We start from the raw sequence: 5737 nt of genomic DNA, 5'->3' as shown, positions 1-5737 counted from the left end.
CAGGGAGTGTGTGGGGCTTATCTTAGCGTGTTGTTCCCCCCCCGCCCCACCCAGTCTTCGGGGCTGGGGCCACAGCCCCCCGGCCTTTGGCCGTGATGCCCCACTGCCTGGCTGCTGTCTTCCTGTAGCTGCGGGGCCAGGCCAAGCTCTCAGCTCCCTGGGTTTCGACCCGCCCGTAAGAGGGGTCGGGGTCCGAGTGCCTTTGCGCTCAGCTGGCAGCCTGTGTGGGGCACCCCCCCCCCGGCTAGCGGGGTGTGGGTCAAGATGCCCCTGAAGCGGAGAGAAGGAGCCTCCGTGGGCCTTTTGGGACCAGGGCCGCCCTGTAAGTCAGGGCCCGGTCAGTGCCCTGGCATCCCGGGCGCTTTGAAATGCCAGCGGCGGCTCCAGCCCCCTGTAAGCAGGGTCGTGCAGCCGCTCTGGCCGCTGCGTTGCATGCCCAGCTCCATTGCCCAGGGCGTCTGCTGCGGCGCCCGTCTGCGGTCCCGACCGGAAGTGTGCCGTGCGCCGCTTGGGTGAGTCGAGCGAAAGCGGGAAGACTTTGCAGAGCTGGGGGTGTCTGCGGGCGGGTAGCTGGCCGGGGGGGTGCCCGTGGGGAGCTGCCTGCGGGGCTGGAGGCTTCCCTCTTTCCCTCGGGCGGGGAGCAACTGGCACTACTGAGGCCTAACTCTGTCCTCCTTCCTTGGCAGTGGCTGGCACAGAAGGAAGAAGAGGCCCGCTGCGGAGCGGCGAGGCAACATACGGCGGAGGCAAGAGGCGGCGAGGCAACATACGGCGGAGGCAAGAGGCGGCGAGGCAACATACGGCGGAGGCAAGAGGCGGCGAGGCAAGAGGAGCGGCGTCCGGCTGAAGAGCAGGACAGGAGAAAGGCGCCCTGGGCAATGAGACCTCCCTCTCAATTTGGCTGTGGTAACACAAGATCTTTGCCAGCACCGTTAGGGTGCCCTGGTTGGCTTTGTGCTGGGCGACCTCCCTGTAAGCAGGGCTCGGTCTTTGCTTTTGCTGTTGTAGGCGTTTTGCCACCTAGCTCCTTGGCTGCACGGAGACTGGCAACCCTGTAAGGAGGGTCCGAGCCGGCGTCTCGGCCCGTATGGGGGGAAGTGTAGCTGCCTGGACCCCAGCCCCCCCTGTAAGCAGGGGAGGGCCCTTTAAACAGTTTCTCGGCTGCTGGCGGCCTGGCCAGCGTGACGCCCTGTACTTGGGGCATGTCACAACGATTGGCATCCTGAGGCCCCTCTACCTGCATGCATCCCCGGGGGGGCCAGGTCTGACCCTCTGCTCTCCTGCTCAGGGTTAAGGATGCCTGCCCCACCAGTGGCTGCCCAGAGCTTGCTCCCTCTCTTGGGAAGGGCTGTGTGTGTGGCCCCTCTTGCCTCTGTGTGCCTGAGTCTGCTTGTCCTTTAGGTCCCTTAGAAAAGGCTGTAGCTTAGCTTAGGCTTCCCAGGAGGGAAAGAGGGGCTCTGGGCGGTTCCACGGCAGTCTCCTTGGAGGCCTCGAGTGGGGTGGGAGCTCGGCTTGCCCCTCCTTTGATTGGACGGACACAGGGAAGCCGCTTAGTCGTCTTGCAGCAAGGCGACCCCCCTGTAGTTCAGGGCCTGGGTCTCTGCCTTCATGGCAGCCTGTTCCCTTGGACCCTGTCAGATTAACAGCCCCGCACTCGGGGCCTGTGTGACGAGTTATGGAGCCTTCTGTGCCGTTCTGTCCCCTTCTGTCCCCAGCAGCAGCCCCAGGTCCCTGTAAGCAGGGCTGGGGAGGCTGCTTTTGGCAGCTAACAGGAACAAACCTTTAGAGGGTTGAGGTCAGTCCCTGGGCTCCTGAAGAGGTGGTGTTGTGCTGCAGCCAGGAGGGCCGGCTGGGGGCATCCCTCTTTCCCTCGGGCAGGGGGGAATTGGCACTACCGAGGCCTTCTTTTGTCCTTTTGGCAATCTTTGTCAAGGCAGACAGAACGTAGCACTGCTGTGTATCATCACTTCTTGTCCTGCTCCTTCAGATATTCTTCATGTGGAAAGCACACTCAGACTAGCCTTCAGCTGCCACAAGCTGTATCAAAGGCCTGCCTCAGCTGATTTTTTGCCTGTTTTTGTCTCCTGGCATAATGAGCTGCAGTCCTGTTGTGCAAGAATCCCATCCTTCTTCCATGTGGATTGTCACTTGCACTAGTGCAAAATGGTTGAGGTACCACGCAGCTCTTACTGTGTCTGTTTAAAGTCCATTTTGCTTCGATTCTGGACAGCTTTTCTGTGCTCAGGGTGAACATGCCACAGGTGTAAGGGTGAATTTGTGTTCCCAGTGATCCTCTTCTTTGGGAGAGAATAATTTTTGTTCTGTTGCTCTTATGTGATGCCTCCGTGCTTTTAATGAGTTGGAAGGAAGTTTTAAGTGGTATGGAAGCAGTATTCAGCAGGGACACTAAGGACCAGTTTTCAGTTAGTCCACGTGCCAGGCAATGCAGGTGAGAGGGCAGACTCAAATCAAACTCTCCAAAGCTTCTCATCATGTCTTCACATGGAGCAACTGCTCCTTCCCTTGCAGGCATCCTGGCTTGTTTCTAGGCTTAAGCATCTGTTGTGGACGTTCTTTGCACTTTTTAACCCTCCTAAACACCGGGGGGATTCTTCAGGGAACAGTTTAGCTCAATCACAGCACTTATTTGTCTGTAAAATTTTGCCAGTGCTTCTGTAATAAAAAGGTTTTTATTTCTGCTGTAGCTTGCAAGCTGGTGACCACCGTGGGAGCACTGCTCTGTTGTTCACAGAGTGTTTTTTTGTTGCAAACTTGGGACAAATGTGAGATTTAGGTGAGTTACTTTCTTTAGAAGTGTCTGCTCAGCCATCCTCTTCCTGGATCTCTTGGACAGAAGAAAGGTTTGTCTCTCTCTGTTTGCAGTGCCCTGATGAGGACTTGTGCCAACACAGGCTCAGAAAGCTGAAACCACCGAAGGGTTTAGTGGATGAGAGCAAAGCTCAGCCAGTTGCTGAAGGTGGAAACCTTACCCAGAAGGCTGTCCCCAGCTCGGGGTGATAAAAAGAAGAGGAGCGTAGCCGCTCAGCTGTCTTTCCTTCTGTGATGCCACGTGGGGGTGGTAAGGGTGCAGCAGAGGATCAGTGAGGGAGGGGTGGGGGCAGTCTCCCACAAAGGCTGCTTGCAGACCTGAATGTTTGAAATGCCAGAACGTTCTTGGAGGGGAGGGAAAGCCCTGGGAAAGTGTGAGTGTGAGGTGTTCCAGCAGAGGAAAAGCGGTGCTGTTTAGCAGGAGATTGCAGGACAGTGATTTGTATGCAGCAAGGCTTTGACCTGACTCCCCCTGGATCTCTGTTATCTTGAAATGCTTCCAGAATAGAAAAGCACAGCCTGAGCAGGCCACAGAGGGTTTGAACTGGAAATAGAAATATCAACTGTGTCTCTCTCAATTAAAACTTTGTGTGTGCTTGTGGTATGTTGTTTTTTCTTGGAATGGAAAAAGCCTGGAAGGGAGCTCAGCAAAGCTGCTCCCCAGGCAGAGGTGGAGGACCTGCCCCAGACCTGCTGTGTTGGGAGTCTGTTACAGGGGTCTGCTGTTATCTAAAGTGGGCCTGGGGGGTATGAAAAGGGAATTTGGGGGTATCTGAATGGTTCTGAGGGCCTCTGCAGGGTCCTGATGGAGACTGGGGGGAGGTGGTGGGGTTTAGGGTCAGGCATCTCTGTGGAGTTCCAGGTTTTGGGGTCTTGCAGGAGCTGGGGAGGTCTCACTCTGGGTTTTAGTGTACCTGCAGCCCTGGGAGGCCCCAGCTTCGGCTCCCCCTGCATCTAAAGGTAAGCTGGGTGCACCTCCAGGGCTTCAGATTGTGACAAAAGGGGTCTGGGGACATGTGAACGGGACTGGGGGTACCAAGGCGGTTCTGACCTCACCAAGGTGCTGGCTGGGCAGTTTGCTTTATTTTCTGACATTTTTGGGGGTGAATCAAAGGGAGTGGGGGGATTGTGGGTGGGCTGGTTTTGCCACGTGGGGCAGGAGGCTGCTGCAGCAGAGGAGCAGGTGAGCGAGGGCTGGGGGCACCCCCCTAAAGTGCTGAAAACTCTCCGAGGGGACCACGAAATCTTCAAAACTGTAAGCACGGGGGTGAGGCGAGGCAGAGCCAAACCTCTGGTTTGCAGCTGGAGAGGCAGGGGTTGGAGTGATGGTGCGTAAGAAAGCTTTGGAAACGACCCCTGTCTGCCCTTTTTAAAGGCTTAGAGAATTGAAAAACAGAAGCCACAGAGGGGCTTGAGCTATAAGTAGAGCCTGTGTCATGCAAATTCAAAACAGTGGGGTGTGCACGTTGTGGTTTGTAATGTAAATAGAAAAGATTCTGAGCAGCGCCGAGCCGAGCTGTTGCCCACGCCCAGGGAAGTGCTCAATCCCGCCCCGCCTGTGTAATGACACTGCTGCAATGGGCACAGCGCCTGCGCCCTAGCCCGGCTCTGCTCGCGCCAGAGCGGTAGGGTCCCGGTGGTCGCTATGGATACGGCGCCTGCGCTCTAGCCCGCCTCTGCTCGCGCCAGGGGGGCAGCGTCCCGGTGGTCGCTATGGATACGGCGCCTGCGCCCTAGCCCGGCTCTGCTCGCACCAGAGGGGCAGCGACCCGGTGGTCGCTATGGATACGGCGCCTGCGCCCTAGCCCGGCTCTTCTGGCGCCACAGGGGCAGCGTTCCGGTGGTCGCTATGGATACGGCGCCTGCGCCCTAGGCCGGCTCTGCTCGCGCCAGAGGGGCAGCGTCCCGGTGGTCGCTATGGATACGGCGCCTGCGCCCTAGCCCGGCTCTGCTCGCACCAGGGGGCAGCGACCCGGTGGTCGCTATGGATACGGCGCCTGCGCCCTAGCCCGGCTCTGCTCGCGCCAGAGGGGCAGCGTCCCGGTGGTCGCTATGGATACGGCGCCTGCGCTCTAGCCCGGCTCTGCTCGCGCCAGGGGGGCAGCGTCCCGGTGGTCGCTATGGATACGGCGCCTGCGCCGCAGCGGGTCCGGTCCCGCGCACGCGCCCTCCTCGCGGGCTGCGCCCCGCTTTTCTGGCCGGGGGGCGGGCGCCGCGCTGAGCAGCTTTGGAGCCGGAGCGGTCGCGGAGAGCCCTGATTCGGCGCCTGACGCCGTTCTGTGCCCCAGGGTGCCTGCGAACCGCCGTCCTTTGGCGGGGCAAGGGGTGCTGGCGCATTCGGGGAGCTCGCAGTGCGGTTTCCGGTGTCGCTGCCGGCCCGGGACTCCCAGGTGTGTTCCTTCCGGCGTCTGAAGGTGGTCTGGGGCCATCGGCAGGGCTTTTGGGGGTGACGGAGGAGGTCTTGGGGACACCTAAAAGGGTCTGGGGATATGTAAAGTTCTCGTGGGGCCATCGGAAAGGGTCAAGGGTCGTGGAGAGGCAGCTGGGCACCTCCGACGGACCCTTTGGGAGGTCTCTGCAGGCTCCCGTGGGAGCTGGGGGTGTCTCGGGGTGGGTTTGGGTTTGGGTTTGTGCTGCAGACAGCGTTGATAATGAGTTAGAGAAAGACACACAAGAGACTCAGTAAGTCTCTTGTATCGTGCTTCTATTCTGGCGCCTGACACAGGTAGGATCATTTCAAAAGAGCTGTGTGTCTTCAGAGAGGTTTGGGCAAACTTTTATACAAAAAGTTATCTGTCTATAATGACAGAGGTCCAGATGCTGCCTATCTATACAAAGCTTATCTATCTAAAAGAGCAGAAGTACACATATCATGCAGGTGTCCTTTATCGTATACAAAAGAGCATCT

At 58.4% G+C, this 5737-nt stretch overlaps 1 long non-coding RNA gene across 1 annotated transcript; it reads left to right on the top strand.

The window, feature by feature from the left end:
* Positions 1-1203: 1203 nt before the first annotated feature.
* LOC137455168 (uncharacterized) lies at positions 1204-3424 on the top strand. Its single transcript, XR_010990783.1, has 2 exons — positions 1204-2794; positions 2884-3424. It is a non-coding gene; the product is annotated as an uncharacterized lncRNA (long non-coding RNA).
* Positions 3425-5737: the final 2313 nt, after the last annotated feature.

Source organism: Melanerpes formicivorus, unplaced genomic scaffold (assembly GCF_026170545.1).
Source record: "Melanerpes formicivorus ecotype bairdi unplaced genomic scaffold, bMelFor1.0.p_v2 SCAF_92, whole genome shotgun sequence".
Taxonomy (NCBI): Eukaryota; Metazoa; Chordata; class Aves; order Piciformes; family Picidae; genus Melanerpes; species Melanerpes formicivorus.
Note: the sequence above shows the minus strand (reverse complement) of the source record. Positions and strands in the feature narration are given on the sequence as shown.